The sequence below is a fragment of the Schistocerca gregaria genome, chromosome 3 (genome assembly GCF_023897955.1).
Source record: "Schistocerca gregaria isolate iqSchGreg1 chromosome 3, iqSchGreg1.2, whole genome shotgun sequence".
Classification (NCBI taxonomy): Eukaryota; Metazoa; Arthropoda; class Insecta; order Orthoptera; family Acrididae; genus Schistocerca; species Schistocerca gregaria.
In genome coordinates this window covers 656368796-656392786 of record NC_064922.1, presented here as the reverse complement: position 1 = coordinate 656392786, position 23991 = coordinate 656368796, and the positions used below count along the sequence as shown (strand labels likewise).

The 23991-nt window shown below is 43.9% G+C and overlaps 1 long non-coding RNA gene across 1 annotated transcript in view; it reads left to right on the top strand.

Annotated features, from left to right (window-relative positions):
- LOC126355164 (uncharacterized) overlaps window positions 1-22858 on the top strand; it is a 108442-nt gene extending 85584 nt beyond the window's left edge. Inside the window, exons 2-3 of the long non-coding RNA XR_007565469.1 lie at window positions 22629-22722; window positions 22811-22858. This is a non-coding gene — a long non-coding RNA (uncharacterized LOC126355164). The remainder of the gene's footprint in view (window positions 1-22628; window positions 22723-22810) is intronic.
- The last annotated feature ends 1133 nt before the right edge of the window (window positions 22859-23991 follow it).

Sequence of the window (23991 nt, the reverse complement as noted above, 5' to 3'; positions counted from 1 at the left end):
TGGACAGAAAGCTGAATCTTTACGAGCTGTGTTTGAAGTTTTCGTTAATGCATGAATTTCATTAGACGAATATGTCCCTGGGCCTTATACTACAGTTGATGAGTGCCTGTGTGCCGGCTGGGGCGACCGAGCGGTTCTAGGCGCTGCAGTCTGGAACCGCGCGACCGCTACGGTCGGAGGTTCGAATCCTACCTCGGGCATCGATTTGTGTGATGTCCTTAGGTTAGTTAGGTTTAAGTAGTTCTAAGTTCCAGGGGACTGATGACCCATAGTGCTCAGAGCCATTTGATTTTGAAGTACCTGTGTACTTTCAGGGCACGGTGTCCATTCAAAACCTTCAAACCCTGGAAATTACTAGATAAAAGTGTGGACTACCGTAGATTGTGAGACGAATTATCTCGTGAATGCACAATTCTATACGAGGAAATCTGCTGAGGAACGGGAAATAAATCAACGGAAGCGAGTGGTGCGTGATTTAGTCGATCACTTTCAGAGGAAATAGTAGGAACATTAACCACTGTTAAACTTCTTAAAACTTTGCAACTTAATTATGGCATACGACATTGGAGTTGTAATTTCAACCATTTGCGTGGGTCTGTGGGAACAGAAAACCACTGTCTCTATTCCCCAATAATATCGCTGCCCTACCGCAGCAGGAGCAACTGTATCTTTACCAGATCAGTTCTCTGCATTACGCGCTCTGTGCTACAAACATTGTGTATAAGCTGCGAGAGTGTATTCGTAGTAAGTGACGGGAATGCGAGTGATTATTTATCGCCGTAATTACCACGCCTGCTCCCCGCTACCAAAAGGGCCTACAATAGGCCGTTATTATTTTTTTTTTGGAAATATGTTACATTTTATCATCATATAGTCAGTCGCTAGAATTACTATGGGATCTAAGAACACCCCATACATATAATACGTTTCTTCAGAGCTGATAGCATGAGAGGGTTAAAAGTTAGTCGGCACTAACTGCTCGCCAGATTCCGTTTTCCATGATACGCTCGACACGAAGCCAGTGAGTTCTCACGATACAGTGATACCGTCAACACAGCGTAGTGTCGATTAGCGACATCATTTCATGTGACTTTTGCTTCAGTCTCCGGTGCTGTGCTACCTCGTCACGCGCTACTCTCTACATTACGAGTATAGAGAGCACAATCTTCCAGAGTATAATCATTTTCCTTCATGACCCCTTATAAAATCTTGGCGCGATGGTTCAGGATATCTCGCGAACGATCCTGCGTTCTACGAGTTAAATCAAACCAGCCTGGTATGGACAGCCGTGCGCGTTAAAGAGCCCGCTTCGAGGACGGGGATGCCCGCCAGCCCCCATTCAAATTCTCCTGATGGATTAACGACGAGAGCCGGTGTGCCAGCCAACCGGGTTGTTAATTTTAGGCGGTATCTCACACCCGACTAGGTGAATGCCCAACTGATACCCACGTCCCCCCTCACGTGCGCGCTACACAAACATTTTAAGAGTGACCTGTGCAACGTAGCTCCAAAATTTGTTACGTCCCTTCTAACAGATAACTGTCGCTGTACTTCAACAGTATAACGGTCATTACCGTTTAGCAAAGAATTTCCAAGGTGTTTTCTTCATTGGCCACGATATTCAGCTGAGGTGCACGTAGACAATGGCGTTGAATACAAGGCATCATCAGGAAGTTCATTGAAATCAGTACACGCAAACAAACGGAAAAGAAAATAAGATTGTTGACGAAGCGAATATGTCGGAAATGTCCGCAAATGAAGTTTAAGAGCGACTTTCTACTTCTTGTAGCATGGAGATGAATCTCGAAAGCCGTCGGAGCATTTGAAATTAACGGTAAGTATCCTTGCAATTTTATATAAAATTTGACTACGAAGTGTTATAAATATGAAAATGACTTTATACAAAGGGTGACAATTATTGAACTACACTAAATAAAACCGACATAACTTCTGAACGGTTTTCGTTAGGACGTTCAGACTGCACGGTTTGCCGCGGAGCATGGTGGGAATTATTTGCGCACTGTATGGTTTGGTTTAGCGACAAAGCTCACTTTCATTTGGATGGGTCTGTCAACAAGCAAAATTGGCGCATTTGGGGATTTCAGAATACGAATTTAGCGCTCGAGAAGTCTCTTCACCCTTAACGGGTGACTGTGTGGCGTGCAATGCGCAGTCACGGAATAACCTGTGCGATATCCCTTGATCGTGCGGTGACTACTGAACGGCACCTGAAGGTTATGGAAGATGTTTTCTTCCCCATTACCCAAAGTGACCCTGATTTCTACAAGATGTGGTTCATGCAAGACGGAGCACGATCCCATCGGAGCAGAAGAGTGTTTGATGTCCTGGAGGAGCACTTTGGGGACCGCATTCTCGCTCAGGGGTACCCAGAGGCCACTAGCATTGGCCTCGATTGGCCGCCTATTCTCTGGATATGCACTCATGCGACTCCTTTTTATGGGTCTATACTGAAGACAAGGTGTACAGCAATAGCCCCAAAAACATTGCAGAGCTGGAAACAGCCGATCAGGAGGTCATCGACAGCATCGATGTTCCGATACTTCAGCGGGTCATGCAGAATTTCGCTATTTGTCTGCGCCACATGATCGCCAATGATGGCAGGCATATCGAACGTGTCATAACCTAAATCTGAATCTCTGTAGTGACGTTACATGTTGAATGACGTGTGTGCACGCCGTGGTTTCCATGTAGTTCAATAATTGTCACCATGTAAGAGGCAAAATGCATCTTGAGTATTGTAGCAAAAGGAATGTTTCCTCAAAATGAGTATTAATGAACATTAGGTAATCGTCCAAAGTAATCAAGTTTTGTTCCAAACACTTACACCTTCATCTCAGCATAAGCGAATCAAATGAACATAAATAGACGAAAACACTATACTGTTTGCTCGCATCTCGTGGTCGTGCGGTAGCGTTCTCGCTTCGCACGCCCGGGTTCCCGTGTTCGATTCCCTTCGGGGTCAGGGATTTTCTCTGCCTCGTGATGTCTGGGTGTTGTGTCATGTCCGTAGGTTAGTTATGTTTAAGTAGTTCTAAATTCTAGGGGACTGATGACCATAGATGTTAACTCCCATAGTGCACAGAGCCATTTGAACACTATACTGTTTGCTCCTGAAAAACAGTATACTGTCTGCTCCTGAAAGCAGATGGAGCTCAGCTAGCGATAACACATTTCATCGTCTTCATTACACGAAAGAAAATAGCTTTTTAATTTTGTGTACCGACCTGAATCATAGGCGTTAGCCAGCCAGTGTGCCCGAGGGGTTCTAAGCGCTTCAGTCTGGAACTGCGCGACCGCTACGGTCGCAGGTTCGAACCCTGCCTCGGGCATGGATGTGTGTGATGTCCTTAGGCTAGTTAGGTTTAAGTAGTTCTAAGTTCTAGGAGACTGATGACCTCAGCAGTTAAGTCCCATAGTGCTCAGAGCCATTTGAACCATAGGCGTTAAACTATGAAGCTTTGTCCTTTTGAATACAAAGAAAGTGTTGAGAGTTTTATTTATCTATCTTAAAGTCTTCTAGGGAAGTCATCCAAGTTATATGCTCGTTTACGATGGATTGTATTAGTCGTATTCTGTGAATCCCTCGGAGGGTTATCTCTAGGATGTGGAAAAACGCCAGGGACATACATTTTATTTAATTTTAGTGTGAAACAGTAAAATGACATAACAGCACTGTAATACAGAGCTAATCATAATTGTATGTTAACCTGAAAATAAAATTTATGAGTTTCTGTGAAGGTACCCTTAATGTAGTAGGATTTGCCTAACTGAAAGTTATGTAACTCAGTCTGGAACTCCACTGCTGGGACCTGCATGACATATCAGAACACACAATTATTCCAAGAAACCTGTGTAGGTTGTTCTGGAGTTAATACCAGATGTAATTCTTATAACACGCTTCTGTAATTTAAGAATATTGTCGCTGTAACTTGAATTTGCGCAGAAAATGAATCCATAGCTCACTATTGTATGGAAATATGCAGGGTAAATTATTTGCTTAATATTTAATGGCTATAGCAGTAATCATGCATTCTGCAAACATGCTTCCACAAAGGAGCTTTATTCATTCTAGGGAGCCCGTTTGAGTTTGTGGTCTATATGTAGTTTGAAAAATAAATTATCAAAACTTAATGATAATTCATTTTCCGTGAACCACCCGTTGAAGTTTTCGAATACTTCATTAGATGCCTTTTCAGTGGGGAGACATACTATTTTTCATTCCCTATACTTGTGTCGTCTGCACAAAAACAAATTTGCATCTTCTGAAACTTTAAGTGGAACATCATGTATAAATATCAAAACAACAGAAGACTCCAAAACGAACCTTGTGGTACACTGTGTGTAACTGCTTCAAATTCTGAGTGACTATCTTTACATGCTTCACATGGCACTCTGCTTTCTGCCATTCAGATAAGACAGAAACTATGAACCATCTGTGCTTACTTCTTCGCAATAGGAGGGCGTGCTGGAAAGTAATGCTTCCGAATTTTTTGTGTGAAACATCTTAAAGCTTAATAATGAATTAAGGATGGGTCCGGCTTTTTGCAAGTACACAAATTAAAAATAAAACAATATGTAGACTTGCAAAAAGTTCATTGTTATTTTCTGCAAACACTGGAACTTATTTCAAAACTCTAATATGCTTCTTAAAGCTTTCTAAATAAAACAAACGTTATTACCAGTCTACATCTTTATTCTTCATGTCTACATATATGCAAGCTGCTGCCTCTAGAGGAATCTGAATTGCAACGTGTAACTTGGTGGTGTGTAATATTCGGTGGATTAGAAACAACGTGCAGCAATTGAGTTTCGAATTCGAATCGCTCGTTCACATATGGAGCACCCTCTCCTTAAGCATAACAATGCCACACGTGCCCTGCGACACCCGGCAACATCCTCCACACAGCCCAACTTGTCCTCATTCGGTTTACGTCTGTTTTAAGAGCTTACAGAACGCCGTCGAGGACTTCACTTTGATAGCGATGAAGCTGTGCAGGCAGGGATGAGACTGTGGCTCTGTCAATAAAGTCAATCTACAGTGAAGGTATCAACAAATTGGTCTCTCTCAGGGAAAAATATGTTCGTCTCCAGGGTGACTATGTTGAGAAATAAATGTACAGACTTGAAGGATAAAGATACAGAATTTTAATAAATTTCGTTTTATTTAAAAAGCTTCAAGAGTTTTCCACATAAAAAATTCGGAAGCATTACTTTTCAGGACGCCCTCATACTTTGACTTTTGTAATGGGACCTCATGGCTCACATAATCGAAGCCTTATCCAAGTTTGGGAGCGACGTTTCGCTAGCTTTATTACTTGCTATCTTCGACAGAAGTTGTTCTTGGATTTCCAGCGTGCTATGTTTGTCCTGTCAATGATCACTGAAAAACTCGACTTATACACAAGTATGTACGTCATTAACATGGCTCGCGTGCTATCACGAAGTACACCATTTTTTCTGTTTGAATGATTTTAGAATGGGTTCTGATGCTCGAAACTAATCATCAGTTGAACAAACTGAGTTTCGCAACTCTGGTTGTTTTCTGCATTCAACTGAAAAAAGGATGTTTTTTGTCGAAATGACAAATAAGAAACATGGCGAAACCTCACTTCGAAAAGAACATATTAGGTTGATTTGCTGAGAGGAGTTCGTTAGCGGGGTTTTCTGAAAAAGCCTAGATTCGCATATATTTTAGACTGTCTCCAAGACAGTCAAATGACGATGGCCACCTTGGGATGCAAACTGCAGCTTCTGCGGTGTGAAGGCAGCCATTGCGCCACACCTGAGCGTAGGAGGCCAGGGGCGTACAGTACGCAAGAAGTTACTGGTACTCTCTCGCCGGTTTCTGGCGGACGTTTCACCCCGCAGCATCTTTCTGGCTTAGAAACTACGTCACTGTTTATGAAGTCTAAAAGTGTGTCGACGCGATCTCAGCACGGCATGGCGCGCGGCTGTGATTTACGTAAGATCGATAGGTGCCACCCTGACCCGCTGCGACCGCTACACGCTTTAAGTGCCCTCCTTTTGCTAGGTCGCGGAAGCACGCCTCACCCAGCTCACATAAATTGACTCCCTGTGTGCAGCGTGGAGAAAAACAGCCCGGCAGTAATGTAAGAGCAGCGGAGGGGACGTTCGATCGAGCGAAATTTCCCAGATGGCCACAGGTGGGAAAAGAGCCGTTGGGGAGGTATGTCCATAAAACGACATCCAATCAGAGAGAAGAGCGTGAAACTGTGTGCATTTACACTAACTTGCCCCACCTAAAACCGTTATGATAAAGGGCGCAATTACCAAATGAATTAGCTGTAGATAGTGGGCTCAATTGAACAGTCAAAACTAGTTACACTTAATTCCTGTCCAGGGCTCGTTGCGTTATACGATAATTTTACTGGGTAATCTCCTATGGCCGTGTTAAATGCTTCCAGAAACAGGTCATTTTATTCGTTGCTATAGGCCCATTTCAGCAGACAGCCATCGTCAGGTTATCTGTAAGCAAATGATAATTTCACGCCATGATAAATAGAATAAAAAATGTACCATTGAAAACTGCTCTATACAAAAAGAAATTAAAATTCCCCAATAAGCGGAACAGCAAAATGATAGTAATCCACAGTAGTCAGTCAACAGTACAACAAACATATCAAGCCAATCAAACCTACTATTCGAAAAGAAATAACACTTGCAAGAGAAACACCAGTCAAAGAGAAACTTACATACATTCCAAATACATATCCAGGAAAAAATCTAAAACATGCAGGTGTAAGAAAAGGTTACCAAACACGACATAGTCTTAGTTCACAAACTGAATCGGGTAAAACGAAATTACCAATTTCCTTGACCTCAGGCATACATAAAATTGCATGCAAACTTCTATACAGGTCAGACGGGTAGAAACTTCGGTATTAACTGCCACGAACCGAACGAGGTAGTGCAATGGTTAGCACATGGACTCGCTTTCGTAAGGACGACGGTTACAACCTATGTTCAGCCATTCTGATGTAGGTTTTCCGTGATTTCCCTAAATCATTTACGGCAAATGTCGGGGTGGTTCCTTTGTAACGGCCCGGCCTACCTCCTTCCCGATCCTTTCCTAATCCGATGGGACGATGACCTCGCTGTTTCGTCCCTTCCCCCAAATCAACCAACCAACGAGTTACCACTAACACATTAGATACAGCGACAACAATCCGTTTACTTTTTTCCACCACTTACAAACCGAACAACACAAAGCAGATAATTTAGAGCAAACTATCCAAATGAACATTCTGGAAAAGATGGAAATCTATTTGATGCAGACAACTACCCACTAAAAATACTTTGAACAAATCGACCTAAAACACAAAAAATACTTAGGAAACTTTATTAATCAAGGAAACTGATAGAGAGATAAAGTATTACGAAACAACCACAGATTGCACAAGACAGCCAAAGGTAACACTAGCAAAAATTACCCAGATTACAGCATGATAAACAAAACTTATTATTGCCTGTACATTTGTCTAATAAACTCTCTCGTAATTAATGATGTAAAGCAAAGGAAGATAATTTGAAAATTATATCAGATAACCAACCGTTATTACTGTAGGAACATTAATGAAGTGCAGTTAAGACAAAGACACAGTAACAGAACCACGATAACGTATGGTTGTCAAACCAATCTGGCGTATGTAATAAATTTTATAATATTTTTTTCTAATTAATCGTTACCTGTGATATTGGAGATATTCTAACACAGTAATGTAACATTTAACTTACAGATAACCCAACTACGTCTGTTTGCCGAAATAGACCTACTGTAACGTATAAAACGATATGACTTAGAACTGGTTTTGGAATCGCAATTACATAAAGCCCTCAAAAAACATATTTTACAACGCAGCGGCCCCAAAAGAGTACAGGTTGTTATTTCTGGTAATATTTGTTAATGACAGAAATGCCATCCCTCGCGTCGGACGTCGTGGGCTGGGCAGTGTGGTAAAACTGGACATGTCGCGAACTGTGGCGGAGCTAATATCAGACTTTAATGCTGGACAGAGTACAAGCGTTTCTGAACACACAGTGTACAGCGCACGATGGGCCTCCGCAGCCGACGGCCCACGCATATGCCAAAGTTAACAACACGACATCGGCAACTACGACTGAAATGAGCAAGTGACCATCAGCACTGTACGTTGGCACAGTGGCAGATCGTTACAGGCTCTGATGAATCCCGATATCGTCTTCTTCATGCCTATACGAGGGCGCAAATCCGTCGTCTTCCAAGGGAACAGCTTGACACCTGTACTGCGGAACGGAGACAAGCTGGTGGTGGCTCCATTTATGCTATGGCGAAAATTTACTTGGGCATCCATAGGTCCAGTAGAGCTCGTGCAAGAAGCCATGACGGCCAAGGAATATCATACACTGGTTGCAGACCACGTATACCCATTCATGACGGTCTTGTTTTCCGAAGGCAGTGGCATTTTTCAGCAAGATAACACGTGAACTCAAAAGGACAGGAGTGTGATAGAGTAGTTCAAGGAACACAGTGGCGAGTTCCAGTGGATGCGCTGCCTTCCAACTCGCCAGATTTGAAACGAATCAAACACATCTGAGATGTGACTGAACTTGGAGCCAGAGCTCATTTACGGGAATCAGGTGACTTGTGTGTGCAGATGTGATGCCAACTCCCTCCAGCGACCTACCAAGGCCACTACGCGGCCCTGCTGTTTCCTGTGCCACAGGTGGACATATCGGCTATTAGGTAGTCAGTTTTAATATTCTGGTGATCAGTGAAGGTCCGCCTATAACTGGCTGAGTAAGCAGCTTCAAAGGTCGGCGGAAGGAAAATGGTGTACCACCTCTAATAGGACCGGAACATGCCTACAGCAAAAGAACTGCGGTGCTCAGACCGACCTTTGGGATGATGATAGCTTTACCTTAAGGCCTGACTATTAAATCGACTACGCTATAATTACTGTAATGCCATTAATTTGTTGCGATAATAGGCTGTGCCTCACAAGCAGCCATGCATAAGATAATCGACGTGTGGCACCATAAAGTAGAATGTTGAAGGACATTTTGAAGTAGTCCACATCCTCTCACGGTTTATTAAATCAAGCAGAATTAGCCCATTTGGCCAGTTTCAAGAACAGTAGATGTCGATGTAGTGTACAACTAACCTTTTAATAAAAGCGATGTAGCCGAACTGAAAGCGGGCACATAACGTGCAAGCGCTAGAATTAACACCAGAAAGATTACTGCATACAGCTGTAGTTGCGTACAGTGAGTAGTCGTATTTGTAACTCATGTCACTTTATAGGACACTATGTATACTCGCTTTTGTTGTCAAAAACCAGTTGTCACTTCTGTCCATGTGAGAAACAGTTTAAGCAATTTATTCGCGGTATAAGACACTACAATGATGAGCGAAAATATTATGACCACCTACTTAAAAGCGTGTTGGTTCACCTCTGGAACGCAATTCAGCTGTGATTCAGCTGTGATTCTGATTTCATATATACATTACAAAACTCTTATTTTCCTGTCACAAATCAAGGACTTTAAATAACAAACAATACACACTCCATATTTGCAGATACACAGTTACATAACGTAAACCTGCTTCTAATCGATATAAGTGTTACAGTGCGACACATCTGCACCTACTATGCTTTGTAAATGGCCTGTATGGCCGAAAAGGGCCAGTCTTGCAAGATATAATGAACTGAATACTTGTGAAAAAACAGACAAGGTACATTACTTAAAAATGTCCTTTAGCCAATATGCGACGGTGATGCCCCACAAGAAGAAAATAGAGTAAAATGTTATTAATAATGAAATCTAAGCCCACATGTTTTAATTTTTGCTAATGTACAGAGAGCATGACTTATCTTTTATCCTACTAAGAGCGTGTTAGCACGCCGCTTCCGGCATCGGACCCGCGCGGCGATTTAATGACGCAGGCCGGAGTGTCGGCCAGCTTGCAAAAAATTTTAGGTGGTTTCCCACATCCTACTTGGTGAACACTGGGCTGGTACCCATTTCCTGCCCGAGTTACACGATTCACAGACATTTAGAAAACGTTCACATACTTCCTCATAGATAACGCTATATGCAGATAGTCACGGTACACAAATTCCGTCCCTGGGCATGAAGGGTGGCGACAGAGGAGCCACTCGGCCACCCTCTAACATTACGATGCCAAATCCTATAATAAACATGCAGACCCCATGTAGATATGGGATAAAGGTAAAACAAAAAGAAGAAAAAGGGAAGTGCAGTAGATTAGTAAGTATGGATTAAAACAGGAGCGAAAAAGTAAACGCCACGAACATCGCTACGATTTTCACATCGTCGAAAAAATGACTGGCGCGACGATTCCGAAAATTCCTGGTTTGTTGGAAATGACTGTCACGTCGTCAAGTAGGGAAAAGGGGTGGTTACTTGAAGGGCATGTGGTCACCTTATACTACTGACATTTCCAAATCCAAATTACCATGCCGACCACGTGAAGATGCGTGATAAAAACCAGGAAAAAAAGATTTGAGGCCTAGTGCTTGAGTTAAGTGTTTGGCGGGAATGTTTTGGACTTTGTGGAATACCAAGGACACGTCGGACTCCAGTAGGCGCCTTAGTAAAACAGTGGTTCGTTGATGGAAGCAAATTGTCTTTCTTGGTGAACTGTGCATCGATTGTCCAAGAAGTTATGGTCGGGCTCACTCGAGTCGCACGGCGCGGGATTAGCCGAGCGGTCTCAGGCGCTGCAGTCGTGGACTGTGCAGCTGGTCCCGGCGGAGGTTCGAGTCCTCTCTCGGGCATGGAGTGTGTGTGTTTGTTCTTAGGATAATTTAGGTTTGAACATTTGAACTTGAGTCGCTGTAGAGATCAATACCGTGTCTAGAAGTGCATTGTTCGTCTCATTCAGGAGGAGCCCGCGGGTGTACGGAAGAAGACATCAGGTATCAAGAAGTGATCGTAGGAGTTTCGCATTGTTAAGAGAATTTGAAGCCATTTTGACTATTTTTCGACTGTGACTGTCTCAAGAAATGTGTACGGGTTTTTCTAAATTACCGCTACCAGTCACAAACTTTGTCAACTATTGTATTACTTGTTTATTTAGCGACATGTTTCGAGGGTTAAACCTCATCTTCAGGCTAAATGGCATTACAAAAACAACTTTACAATAAGGTCATACTGATATTACATAGTCTTTTCGTAAATGCTGTAGTCAACCTATGGAAGAAGAGAAAATCTAGTGACATTGCCTCTTACTAAGTTTTCTCTTCTTCCACAGGATGACCACAGCATTTAGGAAAAGTCTATGTAATATCAGTATGACCTTATTGTAAAGTTGTTTTTGTAATGCCATTTAGCCTGAAGATGAGGTTTAACCCTCGAAGCGTGTCGCTAAATAAAAAAGTAATACTATATTTGACAAAGTTTGTGACTGATAGCGGTAATTTAAAAAACCTTTACATATTCACATTGTAAACCTTATAAAAATAAGCGGCTACGCTCGTCAGCGATTTGTAGGGAATGATCAAGAATTATTCTCTTTCTGCTCCTTATCTGAGCTGAATATTCAAATTTGTCTCACACTGACCATGTCTGGGATTGTCGATCGTCTACTTGCTGACGACTTTCGCCCTGTAGTTAGTCCAGCTTCTCTGACTAGAAGCAAAGGCCTGCCGCCAAAACTTGTCGTTTCAGTTTAGACAGTAGTAGTTTACATACTTATATGGATATGGTGTCTGTTCTTTCGCAAATGTCCGAAAGAACAGACACCATTGGTGACCTGCAGCCAACTAGAATTATTTAGAATTAACATTCAGCTGCTGAAGGCCATTGATATATGTCAACGGGGACAGGTGAAAGTGTGTGCCCCGATCGGGACTCGAACCCGGGGCTGCTCACAAAGCAGACGCTCTATTCATCTGAGCCACTGAGGGCACAGAGGATAGTGCGACTGCAGGCACTATCTCGCCCTCGCATCCCGCGAGACCCACATTCTCACCTTACATGTCCACACACTGCGTTTGTAGTGTCCCTACCCAACATAGTCATTACTCGTGGAAGACATACTTACCAAGTCCCGTAAGAGTTCGGGTAATATGTGTAAGAATGTCTTCCACGAGAAAGGAGTATGTTGGGTAGGGACACTACGAATGTAGGTTGTGGACATATAAGGTGAGAATGTGGGTCGCGCGGGAGGCTTGCGCGAGATAGTCCCTGCAGTAGCACTATCCTCTGCGCCTTCGGTGGCTGAGATGGATAGAGCGTCTGCCATGTAAGCAGGATATCCCGAGTTGGAGTCCCGGTTGTTGCACACATTTCCATCTGTCCCCGTTGCTATAAATCAACGCCCGTCAGCAGCTGAAGGTATTAATACATTATTCTAATTCCGTAATAGTTTATGGCTGAAATAAAATCTTGTTCATTTACCATTAGTTACAATTATAAAAGTCGCAACATTTCGTATATTCCTTAAGGACAACAGAGAATAGGAAATTTAAACAAATTGTGCGTTTTCTGTTGTATTACGACAGGTAAAGTTAATATGAAATGATTAAGTACTTGCTTAGTTGTTGTAAGCTCTTGTTTTAATTAATAATGAAAGCTACTAGATGTAATCTTGAATTATGTGTTTCTAACAGTCTCAGCGAAGACATTTGTACTTGAAATTTGATATAGTTATTGATTCAGTCAACGGTAATCTAAGATGACATTGTGAAGCTGGTTTTCTGGTTATTGAACCTGTAGCTAGCAACGGATGGTAAAAATAATCGTTACGAAGACCTGATGTAATTGCTAGATGAATCGTCTTTATTCTTTCACTAAAGAATCCCATTTCTATAGTTCATGTTATACTCTTAATATTATTCACTGTAAGACCTGCTTATATCTTTCTCGGATGTAATGTCTCATCTTAAATGCCAAGGTACCTTACAGTTACCAGCTACGGGTCAGAAGTAACCTACTTTCAACGTACTAATATTGTTTTATGGTATTACGCTTTCTCCCTTTGATCAGAACATACACCTCTTCAGTAACTGTAATAACACCAAACTGTATCACTTGTCGTAATTCATGTTCCTAGCGTAATGAATGTACACTAATTAGAAAAAAAGTCGCGACACCAAACACAATTAACATAGAGTAATGAAATTTCGGGAATGCGTTTGTCTAGCTAACATATTTAAGTGATTAACATTGCAAGTTCAAAGTTAATGTAAGTACTAGATAAGCGATAGCAAATGTTAAATGTGGTACATTAATAACCGGCGCAACAGCCAGAATGTTGAGCACAAGAACGCAAACGTCCATGTGCTGAGTTGTACAACTGCCGGATGTCAGTTTGTGGGCTGGAGTTTCATGCCTGTTGCACTTGGTCAGTCAGTACAGGGGGGGGCTAATACTGTTCATGGATAACCCCCGAGTTATCGTCCGATGATGTTCCATATGTGCTCGATTGCAGACAGATCTGGTGATCCAGCAGGCCAACGCAACACGTCGATGCTTTGTAGAGCATCTTTGGTTACAACAGAGCTGTGTGGGCGACAGTCATGCTGTTGAAAAACACCCCATCGAACGTTGTTCATGTATGGCAGCGCAACAGGTCGAATCACCAGACTGACGTACAAAATTGCAGTCACGCTGCGTGAGGTAAACTCGAGAAAGATCCTGTTGTCATACGAAATCACACCCCAGACGATAACTCTAGGTGTAGGTCCAATATGTCAGCATGCAGGCGGGTTGGTTGCAGGCCCTCAACCGGCCTCCGAACCAACACACGGACACCACTGTCACCAAAGCAGAACCAGCTTTCATCAGAAAACTCAACTTTACCCTGACCTCCAGTAACTTCTCGCTTGACACAACTGAACTCGCAAATGGTGGAGGTGTGGGTATAGTGGAATTCACGCTACAGGGCATCTGGCTTGGAGCTGTTCTTGAAGTAACCTTGAAGTAACCGATTCAGGAGCAGTACGATGCATATGACGAATGCGATGGTCTTTGTTCTCGATAGTGTCCCGTGATCGTCTGGAGCCTGATCTTCTTCCACCTTACATTCTCGTGACCACCGCTGCCAGCAATCACGTACAGTGGCTACATTCCTGCCAAGTGTTTCTGCAATATCGCAGAAGGAACTTACAGCTTCTCATAGCCCTCGTTCAAACTCAGTGAAGTGTTGATAATGGCGTCTTGCGTCTTTGCTACCTTTAAGGCATTATTGACTAACATCAGTTCACCACGTCCAATCTGAAAGGTAACGAATGGATCTGAATCCTCATAGTGGCGCGCTACTAACGCCGCTTTTATGTGACGGGCGAGAAATCTGAATAGGCATTACCGCCGGCCGGTGTGCCCGAGCAGTTCTAGGCGCTACACTTCTTCACACGGCTCCCCACACTTATCCCCTGAGTCGATGGAGGAGATACAGTGCTCGCTGTTCGCAGGCCCGTGCAGGTTCGAATCCTGCTTCGGGCATGGATGTGTGTGATGTCCTTAGGTTAGTTAGGTTTAAGTAGTTCTAAGTTCTAGGGGACTGATGACCTCGGAAGTTAAATCCTATAGTGCTCAGCGCCATTTGAACCATTTTTAGACGTCATTTTTCAGATGTAGACTAACACCTTCCGTTTATGTCGCACAATTCCTTCCTCGTATTGCATTTTTTTTTCCATCAGCGTATCTTCACACACGTATTTCAACCCCTACGTTAAGACCGTGGAGTGGTGTAACGTACAGTGGGTTAAAAGCAAAGGAGTCTGCTGAAGCATTTTCGTTATCAGCGCTATTGAATTCCGTGGAGAATAGTATAGCAAAGGTGATGTGTTGTGTTGAAGGAGAGGCGATAATAAAACCGTGCCAGAATTCAGTTTCGGATGTGTTGGTGTCGCGTCACGTTAAGGCAGCGTGTGATCTCTAGCAAAGGACGGTAGACGTACATAACAAACAAACCGTGCGGTTCACACCAGTTTTACAAGTAAACAGAAGAGTCCGTTGGCTGATAACATGGCCCGCGAAAGATATCAGCTGCTTGTCGGCACTATCTGTTAAACTGTTGACCTACTCGTTATTATCCGGTAACGTCGTGAGCTTTGAAGAGAGAGGCGACACGTGAGGCAGGAGAGTGACTGCTGTGGAACCAGTGCACTCCATCAGTACTGCGATTTAGGAAATGGAAGTACTACCAAGAGAGCATTGGAAAGGTTTCGTGTGGCATCCCCTCGATATTACGCTGGTGCAAAGTAGTTTTCGCATGATGTGTCACTGCCAAGTAATATGGAAATGGAAATTGACAGAGCGTAACAGAACGACGCGGGAGACCCGCACCGCCGTACTAGGCAAGGTCCTAATGGAGGCGCTTTGCCTAATGAGGATGAATAATCATGATGAAGACGACACAAAAACGCCCAATCATACTGGGGGAGGTGAAAATCCCTGACCCTACCGGGAATCGAACCTGGGACCCCGTGCTCGGGAAGCGAGAACGCTACAGCGAGACCACGAACGGCGGACGAGAAGTAATGTAGCTCAACGAAACTTGGAGCAAACGTAGAAATAACTACTAATGTATAGCACAGAAGATAACTGAAAGAAATACGCAATGAAACAGACAGGATGACTGTTTTATTTGAAGACAGTAACAAGGCATTAAAATCCATGAAGAAGAAATAAAAACTTTGAGGTTCGCCGATGACATTGTAATTCTGTCAGAGACAGCAACGGACTTGCAAGAGCAGTTGAACGGAATGGACAGTGTCTTGAAAGGAGGGTACAAGATGATCATCAACAAAAGCAAAACGAGGATAATGGATTGTAGTCGAATTAAGTCGGGTGATGCTGAGGGTATTAGAATAGGAAATGAGACACTTAAAGTAGTAAATGAGTTTTGCTATTTGGGGAGCAAAATAACTGATGATGGTCGAAATAGAGAGGATATAAAGTGTAGACTTGCAATGGCAAAGAAAGCGTTTCTGAAGAAGAGAAATTTGTTAACATCGAGTATAGATTTGTCAGGAACTCGTTTCTTAAAGTATTTGTATGGAGTGTCGCCATGTATGGAAGTGAAACATGGTCGATAAATAGTTTAGACAAGAAGAGAATAGAAGCTTTCGAAATGTGGTGCTACAGAAGAATGCTGAAGATTAGATGGGTAGATCACATAACTGATGAGGAGATATTGAACAGAATTGGAGAGAAGAGGAGTTTGTGGCACAACTTGACAAGAAGAAGGGGCCGGTTGGTAGGACGTTTTCTGAGGCATCAAGGGAGCACCAATTTAGTAATGGAGGGCAACGTGGAGGGTAAAAATCGTAGAGGGATGAATACACTAAGCAGATTCAGAAGGATGTAGGCTGCAGTAGGTACTGGGAGATGAAGAAGCTTGCACAGGATAGAGTAGCAAGTAGCATGGAGAGCTGCATCAAACCAGTCTCAGGACTGAAGACCAGAACAACGACAACAAAAACTACATTGAAGTCATCGTGATTTATTACAAAAGGCGGGACGTGGTTATTAATAGAGTGTGATCATTACCGACGGCAATCCATGCTCTACTACATGTTGGCATGTTGGCCACGAGGTTGGGAAGGAGTTTCTCCACCGACGCCGTTGATAACTGATGGAGGTAATGCACTACGTGTCCCCACCGCATCCTACAATGGAATTTAAGTTGGGGGAGCGGAAAGGTCACTCCATTCGCCCAATATCCTCTCGTTCCAAGAGCTCCTCCAAATGCTCTGTTCTATGCTTTGTGTGTTGCCTTCCATACAAATGAACTCGTGGCCGAATGCGCCCCTGAAAAGACGCATATGGGACAGGAGTGCAGTGTCAGAATAACGATAACCAATGAGTGTACCGTGCTCAAATATTTGGAGGTCCGAAACGCCAATTCAGCATTATGGCTCCTCTCGCCATAGAACTTAGATGACAAAAACTATCGGGTTCGACAATGTTCTTGGATGCACTGCGTATTGCCACCTCTCTGAATAAAACGATACGTCCAGCATTGTCGAAAATGATGTTTTTGGTTTCCCCGATGTTGTGGTATGGGGAGCCATATGGTTACATAGGCGTACTGACCTCCAGATCTTTAAACACAATGCACTCACAGGCAGCACTACTGTGACACTGTACTCCTTCACCACGTGCCTCTTTTATGGGGTACACTCTGCCAAGACTTCAAACCACGCGGCGTAGCCTTGCAGTCGAGGCGCCTTGCCACGGTTCTCACGGCTCGCCCGTCCGAGGTTCGAGTCCTCCCTCGGGCATGGGTGTGTGTTGTCCTTAGCGTAAGTTAGTTTAAGTAGATTAAGCAGTGTGTAAGCCTAGGGACCGATGACCTCACCAGTTTGGTCCCATAGGAACTTACCACCACCACCAAGACTTCATTTTTATGGATGACAATGAGCGAGCGAATCAAAGAGCGCAGTTGTGGGAGCTCTTGAAACAAGAGGATATTCAGCGAATGGACTGACCTACCTGTTCTATGGACTTCAATCATTCAGAGAAAGTGTGCGATGCGTTGGACAGACTTATTGCAGCACGTCTGCACGCACCGAATGACCATCCAGCAGTTGTGAAAAGCACTGGCAGAGGAATGGAACGTCCTACCACATCTTCTTACCAACCTTGTGGACAGCATGAGGCCACGTGGCGGACCATGAACTGCCGTCCGCCGGCCGAGTGGTTCTAGGCGTTACAGAACCGCGCGACCGCTACGGTCGTAGGTTCGAATCTTGCCTTGGGCATGGATGTGTGTGATGTCCTCAGGTTGGTTAGGTTTAAGCAGTTCTAAGTTCTAGGGGACTGATGACCTCAGAAGTTAAGTCCCATAGTGCTCAGAGCAATCTTTGGAACTGTCGTCCAACGTGATCACACATCCTATTAAGAACCATGCGCCGCCTTTTGTAATGTCGAAGGGTCCATCATGAATCGCGGTGACTTCAGAGTAATGCTTTCAGTTAAAATGTTCAAACGTGTGTGAATTCTTAAGGGACCAAACGGCTGAGGTCATGGGTCCCTAGACTTACACGCTATTTAAACTAACTTACGCTACGAACAACACAAACAACCATGCCCGAGGAAGAACTCGAACCTCCGGCGGGAGGGCCGCACAATCCGTGACATAGCACCTCTAACCGCGCGGGCACTCCGCACGGCTCTTTCAGTTAAATTTGTATTATAATGTATGCCAAGTTAACCCCGCCCGGTTAGCCGTGCGATCTAACGCACTGCTTTTCGGGCGGGAAGGCGTGCCGGTCCCCGGCACGAATCCGCCCGGCTGATTAGTGTCGAGGTCCGATGTGCCGGCCAGTGTGTGAATGGTTTTTAAGGCGGTGTTCCACCTGCCTCGGCGAATGCGGGCTGGTTCCCCTTATTCCGCCTCAGTTACAATGTGTCGGCGATTGCTGCGCAAACACTTTCTCCACGTACGTGTAAACCATAATTACTGTACCACGCAAACATTGGGGTTACACTCGTCCGGTGTAAGACGTTCCCGGGGGATGGGGGGGTGGGGGGGGTGGGGGGTGGGGAGGGGGCACTGGGGGCCGAACCGCAAGCGGCAGCGGTGGGGTGAATGGACTGCTGTAGCCTTTTGTGGGGTTGTGAACCACTGAGGGCTACGGCTGGGACGAAGCATCTCCGTCATTTCTAGGTCGCCAGTTCTATGCAATACAATACGATGGTCCAAGTTTCACATAGATATGTTACTTGGCAGTGATACATCAAGCTAGTTTCGTCGTTATGTTTTGCACATTAGATTACGTCCGCTATGGCTGCTGGATGAGATTGAGTCCGCGGGGAAAAGTTATGCCTCCGAATTTTTTATGTGAAAACCCTTAAAGCATATTAAATAGAAAAAAGTTCTGTTTATTTCCCAACAGTCACCTTGGTGACGAACACATTTCTACCAACGAGAGACCAATTTGTTGACAACATCACTGTAGAATGTTTACCTTTGTTGACGGAGGCACAAGCTCATCTTGGCTTGCACCGCTTCATCGCCATCAAAGTGAAGTTCTAGGAGTTGTTCTTTAACTTTTCGAGATGATGAAATTCTGACAGGGGCACATCGGGACTATATGGAGGATGATCGATGACAGTCGGACTGTTGTGGATGTCGCACCGCTCGTGTGTGGTCTGACATTGTCTTGCTGAAGAAGAGGGTGCTCTGTGTCGAAACTCGATTTCAGAACTGTGTTCCTCACGCACCGAGATGGTTACGTTGCACACCGCCACGTTACACGCTGCAATTCGGGGCTCCGTAGCAACAGAGGCGGAATGATAATAACATTTAAGAGTTTCCATACAAAAAATTCGGAGGCATTACTTTTCATCCTGCTGTCGTGAACAGTTCTAGTCTGATTAAAGACATGCAGTGTTCTTGTGTAAAAAAATTTACAATGTCCCTAGCGTTTATTATAAAATCCCCGCCTCTTAGTGAGCCCCCTTAAGGAGTCAGTAGATGTTCCTAACTGCGAGGAAGTGGGCGAGCAGTGCTCTCTAGCAAAAACCACTGCTATATCCCAATTAATTAATAGATTAATATCCATCACGTTAACAATTTTCATTACTGACTAACGATCGGCGTTCACAAAACAACACCTACCACGGGGAGCACCTCCGTGGAAAAGAACTACAGAAAAATTGGTAAGTGGAAGTTTAGGAAGAAGAAAAGCCATTGACAATTGCTTTTCTCGTTGTCTTCACCCTATCTCTTGATATCACAACGTGGTGAAGTCAACCATCACTGTCATTTCTCGCCTCTGCAAACCTCCCAGGCAATTCCAGGGTATCCAGTCCAAAGAATAGACGGCTGGGGCAAAGATCGTTCGAGCAGTTCCAGGCGGGAGTCATTATCGGTAGTTTATGACTGTGCTGCTTGCCTCAAAAAATGGTTCAAATGGCTCTGAGCACTATGGGACTTAGCTTCTGAGGTCATCAGTCCCCTGGAACTTAGACCTACTTAAACCTAACTAACCTAAGGACAGCTCACACATCCATGCCCGAGGCAGGATTCGAACCTGCGACCGTAATGGGCGCGCGGTTCCAGACTGTAGCGCCTAGAACCACTCGGCCACTTCGGCCGGCGTGCTGCTTGCTGCCAAAATTCAAGCACACAAGGCTTTTCTCCCCTAATTTTAGCCACGCTGAAGGATATCTCTCTGATGCAGTGGCTGCACGACTGCCGAAATTTTCTCAGTCAAATCTGCCTGAATTCGACAACATACTCACAAGGAAAGTTTTTGCACTCGAACAGTCACGTTTACACCACATTCCCGCAAGAAATCGTTTAAAGTTCCCTTATTACACAGATGATATTCGTTTATCTGCAGACCTCTGCAATCGTCCATTAGAGCACGCTGCGTATGCCACGCCGAATTCGACCTTTCCCTTCCGCTACGCGAGTCGAGACCAGAAGAGACTATGCAGTGTGTATCTAATGCTGCATTTTGTGAAAATATCTGTGTAGTGTAGCGTCGGATGGGTCGGCGATTTGTACTCAACTCCCAAGACGGTACGTTAAACACTAACCACCACCACCACATCAACCCCCAAATTTATTGCGTCTGATTGAGATCAAATTACGACCAACTCTTCTTCGTGAAGATGGTATTGGCATAGAAGACCAGTCATTCATATGATTCTGGTATCTATCATAGTACAAAAATACTATCACTGGTTAGAAATGGATGCTGTTGTAACACCAACACATAACTATTATGCTCCTGATGATAATGACGAACATCTTTACTGTAAATGGTTGTGACAGAACGCTACCCATGAAAGGGGAAGTCACTTAACAGTGCAATACACGGCTACAGACTCGATTTTGCTTTATCAGTGACGGTCAATTGGCAGACGGAACGAAATCGAAAATTTGGATTCCGTATGTCACTGGAAATAGAAAAGACAGTGCATCCAAACATCATCGAAGCAAGTGTGAGCGGGAATATGACGAAAGAACATCTGCTGTCAAACTTGAATCCACATTTGCCGTCTTAGTCACTAGCACTTTTTAACTCCTGGTCTGGACGTACTGATGAAAAAGTACTACGGTAAGCCTCTGGAGGAAACGATGTAGTTTTAAAAATCACTCCACCTAAACTCTAAAATATGCACAACCTCTGAACGTATATTTCTTCAGGTACCGTTAACCGGGTATACTTTGACCGCCGTGGTTACTTTGACCACTCATACACCAAAAGTTCTACAGCTGTGTGCTGGCTCTCAGTTGCGTGTTTAGTATATACTGTTTAGTGGTAAAGTTCCATCAATATACTCCAGATGGCGCCATGTAGCGCGGTTTTTTTTCACACCAGTTGGTGAACCTGTTGCGACTTCTAATTGTGTACGAAAAGTTTTAAAATCGGTTTGTGAAAAATCCAGCATTTAACTGCAAAGTCATCAGTGTTTTCAATTATTCATGTATGTTACTTGACTCATTCTTAAAACAGACCACTGATTCGTTTTTTGTTCACAGGTATATTACGATTACCAGTATACTACGATTTCTGAGGCTATGTGAAAGATTTCTCCCTTTCAGAGCTACTTTGACCACTGGCCATTGTTACTGCAACATTACTGACACAGTGTTGACGCCAAGTGTGTGATTAAGAAATATAAATATTAGCCACCGGTACACAGACAAGGGCTTATCTGTAATTGTTAATGTGCCTACAACTGAGAGAAACAAATGTCAGTCATATATTGCTCAAATTGCAATCTTGCGTTTCAGACAATGATCCATGTATAACATATATAGTCAAATATCTCCAGGAACAAGGAATGAAGTCTGTTTGGCCGCAAGTGCTTGATATTGACTTGATAATTGCAGAACAGATAACCTTAGTTCTAGCTGCACCGGGTGTTTTGAACCGAGGACGTAGGTTTAAGATGGACGAAAGTGAAGATATTATGCTCAAATTTTACATCTATGTGTGAGATGCTCCATCCTAGTACCTTTCATTAGATTTATGCACCGAAGTGCCAAAGAAACTTGTATAGGATTATTTTACGCAGCATGAAACAGGAGAAGGATAAGAGAAGACAGCGGATTACCTCGTTGAGGCATGTGACGCAGTCCAACGAATGCAAAACAGAATCAGGCCTACTTACATCTGTCACCATCCATAAGATATCGGAGGTGTAGTTGCTCATATTTGGGCCATGAACATAGTGTTGGGCTTAGGAACAATCTCAACTGTGCGCCAAGTGCTCGCATCTCACAGCAGATGGCGTTTGCGAGCTGTGACTTACGGTCTATTGTTTAACTGCCAAACACAGGCAATATAACCATTGCCTATGATTGGCAGTCGAAGGGTAGTCCGTAGCTTCCTGATCACGAACGCCATCTGCTGTGAGATGCGGACACTTGCCGCACACCTCAGCTTGTTCCCGTTCCCAGACATGCCCGGACATCAGGAATCATACGACGGTCATCTCTGCATGGTGACTGATCTGTGTAGGCCTGATCCTGTTTTGCATTCATTGGACTACGTCGCATGCTCATCCAGATAATCTGTCTTCCTATTTCATGGTGTAAAACAATCTACTTATCACATAAATGATCACCGGATCTGATTTTTTCGGCTATATTCAGTTGTGTTTATTTATAGGGCACCACGTAATGTTTCCATATTTGACGAGGGCAGTTATTTGCTGGTATATTCTGTATGCTCGACGTCTTCTCCTGACGCAACCCAATGATCAGTAAGTAGTGTTACAATAACTTGCTAGTTACTTCAGTGTGCCAAAATTGGTTATGCCACTTGTAACGAAATGTATATTTCTTGTGTAGGCCAATTTGGAGCTGCCTGAATCAAGCGAAACGCGTCATTGGTAAACACGTAATATATGCGACCCTGCAATCAAGACTGGCTGTTTCTTCGTCATATATCTCTGGTTGCTGTGCTATCTCTGCCATGTGTTGGAAAACGTCTTAAGTACGTAATGATCCTGTAACCAAAATTTGTACAGACATTTTCGTTCGAACCAAATACTTCTTTGTCGTCCGCAGCTCGTGGTCGTGCGGTAGCGTTCTCGCTTCCCACGCCCGGGTTCCCGGGTTTGATTCCGGGCGGGGTCAGGGATTTTCTCTTCCTCATGATGACTGGGTGTTGTGTGATATCCTTAGGTTAGTTAGGTTTAAGTAGTTCTAAGTTCTAGGGACTGATGACCATAGATGTTAAGTCCCATAGTGCTCAGAGCCATTTGAACCATTTGAACTTCTTTGTCAAAACTATAGAGAATCACATAAAGTAGGGACAAATAGAGACGGAGAATTGCTGTTGACCAACCTAAGGACTAAGAAGAGCAGAACTTTTTTTTCCATGTTTCTGACTGATGGTCTGCGGAACGTCTGCCATTCACTTATGTAATAAAATGAAACACCTGCAGCCGTCCTTTGGATGTTATTTTATTATATTGCAGCCAGTTTCGATGTCTCAGTAGACCATATTCAGACCTTAATTGACGCTGAGGGAGTGGCCAGAGTCTATGAATTGGCTTCCTTGGAGTACTGTAACAGCGATGTTGTGCCTGCAGCCGTCAATTACCAACTCAGTAGTTGATAGTTGCAGATGCAGCATCGCTGGTGCAGTATTCTACGGAAGCCAGATCGTAGACAGCGTACACTACGCTTGTCCGTCCTCTTTTAGAATACTGCTGCGCGGTGTGGGCTCCTTACCAGATAGGACTGACGGAGTACATCGAAAAATTTCAAAGAAAGGCAGCACGTTTTGTAGTATCGCGAAATATGGGGGGGGGGGGGGGGTCAGAGGAATGATAGAAGATTTGGGCTGGAAATCGTTAAAAAGAAAGGCGTTTTTCGTTGCGACGGAATCTTCTCACGAAATTACAATCACCAACTTTCCCCTCCGAATGCGTTTGTTGACACCGACCTACATAGGGCGGAACGATCACCACGATAAAATAAAGGAAATCAGATCTCGTACGGAAAGATACAGGTGTTCATTTTTT